The 15,349-nt window shown below is 43.9% G+C and overlaps 2 protein-coding genes across 4 annotated transcripts in view; one reads left to right on the forward strand and one right to left on the reverse strand.

Annotated features, from left to right (window-relative positions):
* LOC116957278 (uncharacterized) overlaps window positions 1–15,349 on the forward strand; it is a 609,203-nt gene that overhangs the window by 241,991 nt on the left and 351,863 nt on the right. The gene's annotated exons all lie outside the window — the stretch shown is intronic.
* LOC116957235 (uncharacterized) overlaps window positions 8,151–15,349 on the reverse strand; it is a 479,173-nt gene continuing 471,974 nt past the window's right edge. Inside the window, exons 1-5 of one of the 2 annotated variants that reach the window (XR_012930520.1) lie at window positions 12,448–12,513; window positions 11,923–12,014; window positions 10,698–10,747; window positions 8,595–10,435; window positions 8,151–8,458 (exon numbers count right to left, since the gene is read on the reverse strand). The gene's annotated coding sequence lies outside the window, so the exon portion shown is untranslated. Of the gene's footprint in view, window positions 8,459–8,594; window positions 10,436–10,697; window positions 10,831–11,922; window positions 12,015–12,447; window positions 12,514–15,349 lie in introns of those variants that run through there. The other variant, XR_012930521.1, reaches the window with a different exon arrangement.

Consider the following 15,349-nt stretch of genomic DNA (forward strand, 5'->3'; position numbering starts at 1 on the left):
GATGAGTGTCTGCAGACCTTGTTCTGTGTAAGCTGTCAGCACGGCATCATCAGCAAATAGGAGTTCTCTGATGAGGACTTTGCGGACTTTGGTTTTGGATCCGAGACGGCCAAGGTTGAAGAGTTTGCCATCAAAGGCATGTGTGAGCATAAGTGAGAAAAATATGCCAGTGTTGGGACAAGCACGCATCCCTGCTTTACACCGCTGAGTATGGTACATTCCTCTGAGGTGGTGCCGCTGTGCTGTAGTTCCTTTTATGTTGTCATGGAAAGAGAAGACTGCCAGCAGCTTCAGTTGGCAGCCAATCACTTTGAGGAGTTTGAAGAGGCTTCCCCTACTGATGAGATCAAAGGCTTTTGTAAGATCAAAGAATGCCAAGTACAGGGGCATTCTCTGTTCTCGACATTTCTCAAGTAGCTGATGCAAGGAGAAGAGCATGTCAATTGTGGACCTTCCTGCTCTGAAACCACACTGAGCCTCAGGATACATCCTCTCAGCTAGTATCTGTAATCTGCTGACCACACGGGCAAAGGTTTTCCCCATGATGCTCAGCAGGGAGATGCCGCGGTAGTTATTGCAGTCCCTGCGGTCACCCTTGTTTTTATATAGGGTGATGATGTTGGAGTCTCTCATGTCTTGAGGCATTGCTCCTTCCTCCCAGCACTGGCAGATAAGTTCATAGAGTTTCGTGAGGATGGCGGGTTTCGCACATTTCAGTATCTCAGGTGTGATGCCGTCCTTTCCCGGGGACTTGCCGCTGGCTAGTGAGTTGATGGCGGTGTCAAGTTCCTTCAAGGCTCGAACATTGTCCAGTTCGTGTATCGTCGGTAGGGGCTTTACAGCAGCAAGGGTTTTCCTCGGGATCCTCCTGTTTTTCCCTCCACATTAAGAGCCAACATCACCACGTGTTTAGAGTATTTGACCGATATACATTTCCACACGTTGATAAGCCACTTTGTTGTGGGCAGGTCGCTTCTGAAAAAGAGCGGTATAGCTCAAGTGGGCTTGGCCTTGGTAAGATTAAAAACTGTAGAAATATTTAAAAGAAACAAAGTTTCAAAGTAGTGAGCCAGGTGAAGACAAATTAAACTTAAGCAGAGAATTAAAGCAAATGCAACCAGGCGAGGGCAGGAGGCAAGGCCCCGCATGGCTAGGCCCCGCGTTGTAATGTTCCAACCTGGACATCGATTCCATCCTCGCTGCTACTCAATTGATATCCCTACGAGAGAGAGAGAAGGAGCGAGGCTCTACCTGGGTAAACAACAACAACAACCACGACAACAACCACCACGATGTGAACTTCTCACCTCGGATCTCAGTGAGCGCTGGCGCGCAGATCGGCAGCTTCCTGGTATATCGTGACGTCACGCGGCAGCAGGAGGTGACATGCCGTCACGTGCAGGGTGCAACACACTCCCCTCCCCAATGTTCGGCGGTGTAGCTTAATAAATTATGTTAATGAATTAGGCCCACATGTGAGTGAACTCGTGGTGGAGGGGGGTTGGGGGGGGGGAGTGAAAACCTTGGTGACATGACGTCACTAGCGGGTTCCACCTCCCCCTCGCGTCTCACGCCGATGAGGTAATGCGGAGTTGTGACGTCAGAGAGCGGGGTTATAGTTTAAGTGTATTTAGGTTCTTATTCCATTGCTCCCTCTTCTCTTGAACATGGACCCCTTGGGTGCGTGAGCTCAACAACAACGTGAACATTATTGTGTGTGTCCACTGTGTATACACTGCGTGTACTGTGTACAAACTGTGTATACACTGTGTGTACTGTGTGTGTATACAAACTGTGATGATCCCCACAATGTTCATGTTTTTGTTTGTTGCGGTTGCACCTGATTCAAGAGCCGAATGGCTCACAGGGCTATACCAAATAAATGAAACTGAAAAATGAACCACGATCCCTGTCGGGTCTCCCCCTTATTTCCCTGGCTGCGGTTTCGCTCCGCCCTCGGCCAACCCCCCTGCTGTATCAAGTCAGGAGCTCTTGGCTCCCTGTCACGTGTCCCTCAAGCCTCCTAGGGAGGTTCCTAGCGCTCAGAAACACTCCTAAAATAGTGGCTGGTTCTAACACTATCTTGACAGTATTTGTGTCACTACACTCATACGGAGCCTTCTCTTCACGAGTCCCGGGCACATGTCTAATTTACGGAAATATAACTTCCAAAATACATTCAGTAAAATAGCACAATTACCCTACTGAGTGAAATTGTCTAAAAGGCTGAGCAGGTGGCTTTGGTGATACTTGTGGTGTGCGCCCATTGACCAGTTGATCCCATGGAGGGACTGGAAAAGGCTATACGAGGGACCAGCACTTGTGAAATTGAGTCTAGACAGATTTGTATTCAGGAGTGTGAGACAATGTGGTTGTATAGCATTCAGGTTATTCACAGGCTTCACTCATTACATGAATGCATACGGGCTTGGCATCATCCAATCAGAGAAGAGCTTGCTGTACATCTGAAGTATTTTGAGTGCAGAAGTGTAATAGTTGGAATGCAAAGTATTTTGCTGCCTTTACAAATGTATATTTGAGATCGTGTTTTAACGGTTACATATGAAATTATTCTTATTTATAAATGTCATTTTTCGTCTGCCTGTCTGTGTTCACGCACTTGCGAGAGATTTGGCTCTCAAACGGTGGGGTTTACGTAAAAAAAAATTTTTTGCCAGGTACCACGCCGAAAGTCAGTCACGTGCATTCGGTGGGGGGGGGGCGGACCCTGCCAAGTGAAATGCGTTCCGTGGGGCTGGGGGGGACATTTTCTTTTATGCGTTTTACATGCAATAAATATACACAACGCTGCGGGTATTTCTTCACAGTGTAATATCCTCTTTGCCCCCCCGCCCCCAGCAACACGATGCATGCAGTTTATACTACAGACTCTTTAGATAATTAAATTATAGTGCTTAGATAGCCTTATTGTTGCACGGCCGGGGAGATGGTGGAGGGGGGTGTTGTATACGGCCCTTTTTCCACTATTAATATAAATATTTGCCGAAATATTTTTTAATAGTAACCGAAATAAATAAATAACACCCGCTACGACAAGGACCAGCAAACAGCAGCTGGAGATCGTAAAAAGCCCGTTAAAACTAAGTAAATAATAAACTCCGGGGCAAAGGAAGGTTCGCGACTATCTGCAGAACCTCCAGATTGTCAAAGGACGATTTCACAAACAAACCTACTTGATGTAACACGGCCGCCGGGGTCACCAAGAGGGAAGGGGCAATTCGAGACTTCAAGGACCCCCCCCCTCCGTCAGCCCGCAGACATAGTGACGCCAGCATACAAGCAAGTTAAATAGGTTTCCTCTTATTTGCTATTAAAACAACGGTTAAAGTTCAAAATTCAACAACAAGAATAAGCTAACATTATCGATCCTCACACTCACTCCAATTAAAAACCAGGCCACAATCTACATCAGTGAATCATTACCCATTTATTAATTCGATACTAAATGTCATTTGCACCTTTAATAATTTTCTACACAACCTGACCGAAGCGTCAAGAATAATCCTGGCAGTCCGAGTTATGCCTAAGTCAAAGCGAATTCTCTAACCTCAGGACATCAGGTATAAAATAAAGTAAATGACTCAGGCATGGTAGCGCGGACCCCCTGGATACAGGCGGAGCAAAAGTTAATACAATGTCAAATCACAAATCTTGGGGAACATTAACAACAATAATGATGCAGTGTTAAATCCAGGGTTATCCAGAAGGGATGAGATAAACGGGTCAAGCTCACGAAACCAGGATAAACTGTGTTCCAGAGACCCCGGCCGCATTTGCCTTCCCGCAGCGCGGGAGAGCAGGAGTTAACACCAGAGCCAAGGAATTATCGCAGGGGCCATCTGCGCCCAAGGAAGAGCGATGACTTAATAAACAACACACACACCCACACACACCAGAGAGACGGCAACACCCCCGCACAAGCAGAGAGGGATCAAAGGGGAAGGGGGCGAGAAGGAACTCCCTAAAGCTCCGCAGCTGCCAGCGAAACCAAGCAACAAGTTTTAGTTAAAGAAAAAATTACAATACATGTCACATAACATTAATGCTAACGCTATTCACCTTAAATTGCTATATACCTTGCCCGCTACCCGACCTTGCAAACACCAAGGAGTACGAATTCCAACCATCGAGAGGCTTACCTCTTGGCTCAGGATATCGGAAATAAAATATCAATGATAAAGCATAAACACGGAATGACGAAAATTAATCAATCCTGAGGGTCAGGATGACAGGGTAAATCACAAACCTTGTTAAACATAAAACCAAATATTTGAGCGACGTTAAACCTAGGGCTAGCCAGAGAAAGAGAACATCCCGGCCGCCTTTGTCTTCCCACAGCACGTGATAAGAATATGCATATGCTCAAAAGAGCATCTTCCCTTGAAAATAAATCAAACACCACGATGGAAAAACTACCACAACAGACCTTGAGTCACATACAGAATCGTAACTGCGAGTGATACGGTACCAATATGATAGAATAATTGTTAACTTTAAAAGCCTTAACCAACCCTTTGTGCGTCGGAAAAGGTCATGCCGGGGGGAGAGGGCTCGACCGAAGGAGGCCCGCCCCTCCCTCCAGATTGTATAATGCAGACAGAGGTACGCCTTCGGGACGATTTGAAGCATATGGACTCTCTTGATGGCGGGATGTCTTGAGGGAGGGGACGAAACCATGCTTTGACGACTCATTACACCCATAAATGACACACACATGCACACACATACAGACACGCACACCCCATACCAAACTAAATTTTCCCATAAGAAATAAAGGGAAAGGAAATAATCCGTTCCAGAGTATAAGAAATTATATTTTATATGGCATATTAAACATCAATGGGGTTGTATAACATAATTTAGACACTACTTATTACTAAAATGCAAACATACATTAAAATAAATATGCAAATAAATTTAAATAAATTGAAATAAAAATAACATGAAACGTCACTTTACCTTGCTGAGAGGAGTTGATAGCCTACGAGGATGGTGGTGAAGAAAGGGAGATGTTATTTTTTGGAAGGAGAGTCCCCTTCCAATTAAACTTCAGGAAGCTGAAATTCTGGGATTCTTTCTCTCTCTCTTTTCTGTCTTTTTATCTTGACTTAGACCTGGTTGAGGCTCACCAGGTTTGAGTTTCACTAAAAACCTGTCCATTGAAGTTTGTTTTGCCTTCTTCTAAGAATGTTCCTGAAGTGCGACATTGTCTGGTCATTCCACGCAATACTGTTACGGCTTGTTAAGAGCTTTATTGGGGGTGGGGTATACGCGGGTACTGTACGCGGTGACCCATACAAGTTCTAGCAAGCGCGTCGCATCCCAAGCAAGACGTCGCATCCCAAGGCATTTTTTTCTCGTCAAAACACGACGTATTCCAAAGCGGGTGTATACCGAGGTACCACTGTACTACAATTCCACGCACTCACCATAAGTGTCTGCACTGCACTGCCATATTTTTTCTCATTTACCACGTTATCCTTCCATATTATCAGGCCTGCATTTTTGCCACAAAATTCATCCACTTTCGGCTCCTGACTGTCCTCTCTGCACACCTCTAATATACTGCAATATTTATAAAAACCACGTACTATTCGGAAATATCTACATCTAAGTACCAGAACTACCAACGTCCTTCCACACAACAGACGCTATAAACAGCTACGACGAAATACATCAAGTCTGCATTGCCTGGTATGGAATAAAAACCATGAACATACACACACCCGCGTTTACATAATTATACATGTACAGTAAAACCTTGGATTGTGAGTAACTTGGTCTGCGAGTGTTTTGCAAGACGAGCATTTTTAAAAAATATTAGTTTGATAAACGAGCGAGGTCTTGCAATATGAGTAGTACGTATACGCTTTGTCTGCCGAGCGTCACGTGATCACAACTGATATACGAGTGCTTTGATATACAAGTGCTTTGGATTACAAACACGTTTCCGGAACGAATTATGCTCGCAATCCAAGGTTTTACTGTACACACACCACCACCACCACAGACATACTATGCATACCCACTTCAAGCACTACAAAAATTACTCCCTGCAACAACTTACATCCTTTATACTTCGTTCCTTTGTGGCTATGTCTTCACATTCCTACAATCCGACTATCATTTAATTAACAACCTCACCACATCATTCACTCGCACACTATTTACACATTTTTTCTGCTTACTAACTTTTACCTCCACCGAAAATGTGCCTTGCGGAAAACGCGCGTTTCTCTTCACCAAACGCGATAATAATTGATGCCATTCGTACAAGTGTTGCAATGGCTGCACCTACAGCTTATGAAACTCCAGTACAGCAAGAAGCAAGCGACCAGTGCTGCTTTGCCTGCATCTACATAGAATGCAATTCAACAGCAATGAGATACACAGAATACTAACACAGAACAAATGGATGCTGCCACAACTAATCAACTCCAGTCCACCATGAAGCTAGGCAGCTTGAAAACAGCACAATGGCTGCAAACAGGTGCCTACTCTGCAGCCAAAGGGGCCGTCCATAAATGACGTCACGCGATTTTGGACGATTGTTGACCCCCCCCCCTTTGTAACACGGCGTCACAAAAAGTCAGACCCCCCCTCAAATATGACGTCACAAAACTCTGCCCCCCCCCTCCCTCCCCAAAATATATAAAAACACACACATTCACAGACTTCTTTGGCAGAATTCAATAATTCTAATAAAACCGGCATGGCAGGACATTACTCTTAGTGTTTGATTAAAGAGACCCGTGTGAAGCCGGGTAACTTAGCTAGTATTGAATACATACTATACTTCCGATGATAATGTATGTGCATGAGTGGGGAGCGGTAGTGCAAAGGTTAATGTGCTGCGCTATGAACCAAGCGACCCAATTTATATTCCCACAGAGCCAAGCCACAACATTTGGTTGTCGCCTGATGAAGCTGGTTGTAATTACTGGTGAAACATCGTACTCAAGATTGTAAATGTTATGGCTTGACTCTCCAATACTCAACCGATGTGCTGTACTTGTGACGAATTGGCCACGTTCTGTTTACGTAACAAACCTAATTGGCTGTCGGTGGTAGCGGGTTTAACGAAACCTTCATATATTTACACCAAGGGTGTCGAACTCAATTTCATCTTGGGCCGCATCATGATTATGGGTGCCCTCAGAGGGCCGGTTGTATCTGTAAGACTAAATAAATGTATCTACTCTTTCATCATATTAAATAATTGCCTCTGCATTCGATTATTACTGGTTTTAGTAATAACTTAAGTAATAACTAACTCTGAATGTAGAAGTCTAGGAAAAATAATGGCAAGCAGATCTTCATTTTTTTCATGTCAGTTTTCAATTTCATTTATTAGGCATAACCCTGTGAGCCATGCGGCTCTTGACTCGGGTGCAACCGCAACAAAAACATGAACAAGGAACATCTTAAGGTGACTACATGCAACAGAAAAATACAGGAAAAAACAGTAAAGTCTTTCTGAAAAAACACCGTTTATCGACACTGTGCAAAAATCCCGGTGGGATGCAAGACAAAAAAAAGCAACCATAATTCATATTCTTAGTTTTTTTCGGTAAAGTCACGTTGAAGGGAAACAACAAAATAATAAAATATATATAAAACAATAAAAACATTCTCACGACGTTTCGACCATAACTCAAACGGTCGTCTTCAGGTGTGTTGGTTTGCATAAATTTATTTTTAAACGGCAAACCAACACACCTGAAGATGACCGTTTGAGTTATGGTCGAAACGTCGTGAGATTTTTTATTGTTTTATATATATTTTATTATTTTGTTGTTTCCCTTCAACGTGACTTTACCGAAAAAAACTAAGAATATGAATTACTGCAGTCACGAAAGCTTTAAATCAAAACCATAATACAATTTAGATTAAAGTTATCAGGCTAACTCTGTACTCCAACAAACATGGCTAAACCAAAACGTTTTCAAAATCACCAAAATAAATCTATAAAAACAATATAACAGTGGTCGTGGGAACTGTGATTAAAATTCAACAATAAACGATATATGTAACATGTACGACCAAACTTGCAGCCATAGCTGGCTGCATGAGTCACTCCATACCAGCAGGAGTATCAGTCGCAGTATATATAAAAATACACCTTTAAAGATATTCAAGTGTGCAACTATTGTACAATTTATTGAAAGATGAGTTTTGGTAACAGAAGGTTATTTATTTTAAATAACAGACAAATATGAACAAGCACTGTTTATTACATTAACTTTGTTTAACTTTTTGGTCCCAGTTGAGACAGGCAGAACTATGACAAAACAAATAATTGTGCTCTGATCTAATGTGCAATCTGTGGCATATGAAGTTGATAAGGTGATGTTGTCTGGCCCTGTACATATCAAGTAGATCACACCTCACCTTGAGACACCATATCAAAACACCTTCCCCATCCATTGATCAATTTCTGCATTTAACAAACACAAAACAAATGAAATGAAAGTGACCATTAGAATGAAAACATTGTTACATTGCACATATTCTTGATTGAAATATATTTCGTGATATTGAATATACCTGAATGTTTTTTTTTAAATACTTACTTATTTGATTTCTTGTAAGATAGCTGACACCGTTTTCCTGAGGTCAGTTCGTCGATATCTGGCTTTAGGTCTTGTGCAGTAGCAATCCGTAAAACAGCGTGGAGGTTGTCATCGGTGATGCGTGATCTGTGCTTGGTCTTGTTCAGATTCATAACTGAAAACACTTGTTCGCATAGGTAGGTGCTTCCAAACATGGACAGAACACGGGCAGCTTGAAGTCGGAGCTGTGGCATCAAAGCAGGGGGGATGAGACGGTAAAAGTCCTCGACTGCAGTATCCTGGAACTTTGCTCTCAGGCTACTGTTGCACTGAAGTTCTATTAATTCCATCTGAAGGTGATGTGGTGCACTGTCAACATCGATAGTGAAAGGATTGGCAAAGTTGGTAAAGGTTAAATGCTGTTCTTTAAAGTCAGAGAAGCGCCGATCGAATTCATTAATCAGCCGATTCACTTTGGTAGCCAATCGAGCACATGAAAAAGCACCCGGGAATGAGGCTGAGATGCTCTGACAGATAGGAAAGTGGGCAAGACTGTCTTGTTCAAGCTGGGACTTCCATAAGCGCAGTTTCTCCTGAAAAGCTGTGATTGCGTCGTACATTGCCGTTATGACTTGTTGGCGGCCCTGCAGCGTCTGATTCAGTTGGGCGAGATGCTCTGTTATATCACACAACATGGCAAAATCACACAGCCAGTTTGGATCTGACAGTTCGGGAAAGGGCTTCCCTTTACTTTGCATGAAAAGAGCAATTTCTTCCAAAAGCTCAAAAAATCGCTTGAGAACGGTGCTCCTACTCAGCCACCTTACTTCTGTATGGTATGGCACAACCGTATGTTCCGTGCCCACCTCCTTCAAAAATAGTTGGAACTGACGATAATTCAGACCCCGTGCACGAAGGAAGTTCACAGCTTTTGTGACTGTGGCCATTATGTTATCCAGTTCCAGAATCTTGCCACACAGAGCTTCTTGGTGGATAATGCAATGGTAAGTTATTAGCGGTTTTTGCATTTTATTTTTCAACAGTCCAACCAAGCCAGTTCTCTCTTCACACATTGCAGGTGCGCCATCAGTAGCAAGCCCCACCAACTTTTCCCAGGGTAATTTTATTTTACTTACGGACTCCTCCACCGCATTGAAGATGTCCCTCCCAGTTGTTGTCCCGTGCATGGCGACCACATCCAAGAGCTCCTCACTGACAGACAAGTCTGCCTTCACGCCTCTTACAAAAATGGCTAGATGAGCTGTATCAGTATTGTCAGTGCTTTCGTCAACAGCTAATGAAAACGCCAGATAACTGTGGGCTTCTTCAGCCAGCTGTGTTGTCAGATTACCCGCTAGTTCCCTGACTCGGTCTGCGATAGTGTTTCTTGACAAGCTGATATTGTTAAAAGCCTGTCTCTGCTCAGGGCACACCAGTTCGCATACCTTCAGCATGCACTGTTTTACAAATGCACCTTCTGAAAAGCACTTTGAAGCTCGGGCGATTTCTTCAGCCACAACAAAGCTGGCTTTCACTGCTGCATCATTTTTTGCTGTAATTTTTGCAGAAATATTCTGTTGAGAATGCAGGCTGCCTTTTAATTCTTGGACTTTTTGTTGCTTTTCTTGGTGGTTAAGGTTAGCATACTTGGCTCCGTGTTTGGTCTCAAAGTGCCGACGTAAATTGTATTCCTTCATCACTGCCACTGCCTCGTAGCAAAGAAGACATACTGGCTTGTCTTCATTAAGCACAAACATGTATTTGCTTTCCCATCTCTCATTAAATTGTCTTCCCTCTGCATCAACTTTTCTTTTCTTGGACATTTTGGTGCTGTTTGATCGTAGTTTATGGTCCCTATACCTCTGTAAAGTGACATAGAATTGGTCAGTATATCCAAAGTGTACCGCTCCACCTGCCATGGTATGTATCCATCACCCCCAGACTTGCCAATGCATTCCCACTTATCAATCTGACCCTCAGACTTGTCAATGCATTCCTAGACTTGCCAATCTGACCCTCAGACTTGCCAATCTGACCCGCAGACTTACCAATGCATCCCAGGACTGCCAAGGCTCCCAGCACATTTTTTTAATGAGTTTTTTTTAAATATGCAGCAGCACTTACTTTTTCTATGCTTTATTTGTACTTCATCCACCGTCTCCCGATGTCTTCTCCTAGTCAGGACAGGACAGGGTTCCTCTCAGACTCTCTATTTCGAGCAGCCATGCTCCCCGCGTCACCACGCATGTCACGGGACCTGAGCGTCGGGAGGTCACGTGACATGACGTGACCAGAAGTGTAACTAGACACCCCTGGGCCCCCCTAAACTACCAGTCAACCACATGAAACCACCACATGAAACCATACATCCACAGCACCAATAGCAACCATGGTAGTTACGCCACTGTATGTGTCTATTAGTGTGTGCATTAGTGTGTATTAGTGAGCATTATGTGAGTGTGTTTGTGCGTATGTATCAGTGAGCATTAGTGCATGTTATGTGAGTGTTCACGAGTATTATGTGAGTGTGTATTAGTGAGTATTATGTGAGCATGTATTAGTGTGTGTGTATTATGTGAGCGTGTATTAGTGTGTGTTTGTGTGTATTAGTGAGTGTGTATTAGTGTGAGTTTGTGTGTTAGTGACTGATATAACGTCACTCACAGACACACTCATACACAGTCACTCGCAGACACACTCATATACAAACTCAGAGATATACACAGTCACTCATAGACACACTCATATACACACTCACTCAAGAGATATACACTCACTCACAGACACACACTCATATACACACTCACTCAGAGATATACACAATATTGACAAAATATTGACAGGCAATGCAGCTCTTTAAACATACCACTATTTTGGTAGCAGATGAATCCAAACATTTTTCTGTTTGAATATGGTGAAGGCACGGCCCACACAAATCAGCAAAATTTTCATCTGTGTCCCGCGACGGTTTCACTTTGAGTGCCGGGACTCAGCGCAGTTTAAACAAAAAAAAAACATTCTAGGAGCCGGCTCTGGAGAGGCTCTGGAGAGGAGAGCCGGCAAGGGGGAGGGCAGGAGGAGTAGGCTGAGACACTTCACTGTTTATTTTTGAAACGGTGACAGTGATAGACGGGCCCCCTGTAGACGTGACCCCCGATGCTCCTAACTGCATGCAGCGCGAGAGGCGCGCCTGCTTGCTTGTAGGTATATAGAGCTGGTGCGGGGAGATCGAAAGATCTCCCCAGCCATCACCTCTGCGAGGGCCACATAAACTGGCCTGGCGGGCTGCATGCGGCCCGCGGGCCAAGTGTTTGACACATGTGATTTACGCGATCTAACCCAAACAAACCTGTATAACGGACGTATATTTGGAGTTTGCGTGTCTCTCTCTCTCTCCCCGTGGTCGCGTGGATTTTCCTCCGGATCCTCAGGAGTTTTTCCCTGCACATTTAGAGTCAACATCACCACGCGTTTAGAGTATTTGACAGATATACATTTCCACACGTTGATAAGACACTTTGTTGTGGGCAGGTCGCCTCTGAAAAAAGAGCGGTATAGCTCAAGTGGGCTTGGCCTTGGTAAGATAAAAAAAAACTGTAGAAATATTTCAAAGAAACAAAGTTTCAAAGTAGTGAGCCACGTGAAGACAAATTAAACTTTAGCAGAGAATTAAAGCAAATGCGATCAGGCGATGGGCAGGAGGCAAGGCCCCGCAAGGCTAGGCCCCTGCGTTGTAATGTTCCAACCTGGACATCGATTCCATACTCGCTGCTACTCAATTGATATCCCTACGAGAGAGAGAAGGAGCGAGGCTCTACCTGGGTAAACAACAACAACCACCACGACAACAACAATCACGATGTGAACTTCTCACCTCGGATCTGTGAGAGCGCGCGCGCGCGGAGTGGAAGCTTCCTGGTATCTCGTGACGTCACGCAGCAGCAGGAGGTTGCATGACGTCACTTGCGGGGTTCGACACAAACCCCTCCCCTAACGAGCGGCTTTGTAACTGATAAATTATATTTCGATTAAAAGCTTTCGTGACTGCAATGATTCATCTTCTTTGGTTCTTTCGGTAAAGTCACGTATAATGAGAATAAAATAATAAATTGATAAAATAAAATAACACAATAATATTCTCACGACGTTTCGGCCACAACACAAGCGGCCTTCATCAGGTGAAGGGACGAGACTGTCTGGTCGTGATCTGAACGTGGCTCTATCACTCCAGCGCTGTCCTACCAGACAGTCTCGTCCCTTCACCTGATGAAGGCCGCTTGTGTTGTGGCCGAAACGTCGTGAGAATATTATTGTGTTATTTTATTTTATCAATTTATTATTTTATTCTCATTCTACGTGACTTTACCGAAAGAACCAAAGAAGATGAATCATTGCAGTCACGAAAGCTTTAAATCGAAATTTAACCGCCTCTACGGGGAGGGATTCCACACATCCTTAAGATCATTCAACAGACTCCGGGATAAGAAGGCTCAACTAATCGAGTCTCTCACCTTTCTGAAGAGATGCCGCGACTCTAAGGTAATACCAACCGCATTTACACTAACCTTTGCTGTTGCAACTTCTCTCAATGCAAAACGAATTCTAGCTAGAACTAGCTTCGCTCTTATCTCGGAAAAAATCAGACTTACACGCACCGAACTCGATCAATTAGACAAGACACTCTACAAATCACACTTAAAATTGACAGCAACAATGTCTACATCGGATTGGGAACATGTAGACAATATGACTACCTCTTCGGCTGCCACTATGTCGACCAAATGTAGGGACAATTTGATTGCCAAATTCAATCACCTCTCCAGCAAAAAATCGGATCCACACACCGAAAAGATAGACGTCAACAAAGTCGTAATTAATCGCAGTAACAGTTCCATTTCTGATGGTCTGAAATCCGTTTTAGCTAAAGGTCTAAACTTTGCTGTCACACCGAGACACTTACCGGTTAATGATATCATTGCCCATGTCGACGTTGCACTCAAGGGCTTGAGTCACATCTCTGCAGACGTAGCAAGATCTGAAATCGCTGCAACCCTCAAAAACGCTAAGTTGCCACCCAGCAACATCAGCAAAGACGAACGTTTGGAGTTATCTCAATTAAAAAAGAGGGATGATATTGTCGTTCTCTCAGCCGACAAGGGCAATGCCACTGTCATCATGGAAAAAACAATATAACAACAAAATTCAAGAACTACTCAACGATGGCAGGTATACAAAAATAAAAAGAGATCCCACCAACAGCCTGGTCACCAAAACGAACAAAATCATCTCTGATTCAACAGCATTAATTGATGAGATCAAACAGTTCTCGTTGAAACCCTCTGCTGCCAGACCACCAAAATTATATGGCCTTCCAAAGATACACAAAGAAGATACACCCCTTCGTCCCATCGTCTCTACTATCAACTCCCCCACCTACAAACTGGCACGTTTTCTTGCTGATATACTGCGACTTTTCACTGGAAAAACCACCTCTGCGGTACTAAATTCTACTCACCTGGTATCGACAATCAAAGGCATTTCCCTGTCCCCAAACGACCTGCTTGTCAGTTTTGATGTGGTGTCCTTGTTCACCAAAGTCCCGGTACCTGACACCATCGCTATCATTGAAGACCTGGTTCATCAAGGACTACATACTGATGTACCCACCCTGGTGAGACATTGCTTAACCAACACATACTTCACCTGGAATGGAACTTTCTACAAACAAACTGAGGGCACCCCAATGGGCTCCCCCCTATCTCCGGTTGTAGCCAACGTATTCATGGAAAAATTTGAAACTGACGCCATCCAGACTGCCACTCTACGCCCGACCTTATGGAAGAGGTACGTTGATGACACCTTTGTCATCTGGCCACATGGCCAGCCTGCTCTAGACCAATTCCACGACCACATCAATTCCATACACCCAGCCATCAGATTTACCATGGAGGTCGAAAAAGATGGCAAACTACCCTTTTTGGATGTCTTAATTAAAAGGAGACATGATGGTTCAATGAGCCACTCTGTCTACAGGAAAGCTACCCATACAGATGCTTACTTGAAACCGGATTCCCACCACCATCCATCCCAGAAGAACTCCCTCATCAAGACTCTATACCATAGAGCCCAATGCATTTCCGACCAGGAACACATTACCAGTGAACTCAAGCACGTACACCAGGCTCTCAGGGCTAATGGTTACTCCGATTACACAATGCGCAAAGCCATCACTCCAGTCATGAAGAAGGATCCTCTTGTGGAGCCACTCAAAACCATCACCTTACCCTACATTGCAGGGCTCACTAAAAAGATCTCCAAAATCCTGAATAAACACAAGATCCAGGTCCGATTCAACACAGTACATAAAATCCGTGATTTAGTTCCATCTGTAAAAGATGCTGTTCCAGACATACAGTACCCGGGCGTTTACAAACTAAAGTGCCTCTGTGGTAGTAGCTACATTGGAGAAACCAAACGACATATCTTGGACCGCATCCGTGAACATAAAGCAGACTTGAAACACGGTAGGACGAACTCCTCTGCCGTGGCAGATTACTGTTATAATTCAGTGGGCTCACATGACATTGACTTCTCCAAGACGGAGGTTCTTTGCAAACCAACCGGCTACCATGAGAGATTCGTTCATGAGGCCATTCACATATACAAGCACAGAGACAATTTCAACCGAGAAGATGGATTCTGGCTTAGTAACCATTGGAAAGATGTTTTAAATCATTTCTGTTCTTAATTGTATTTTACGATGACCTTCAGACCGC

Source organism: Petromyzon marinus, chromosome 71 (genome assembly GCF_048934315.1).
Source record: "Petromyzon marinus isolate PM22_M1 ecotype Great Lakes invasive population chromosome 71, UKy_Petmar_22M1.pri1.0, whole genome shotgun sequence".
Lineage (NCBI taxonomy): Eukaryota > Metazoa > Chordata > Hyperoartia > Petromyzontiformes > Petromyzontidae > Petromyzon > Petromyzon marinus.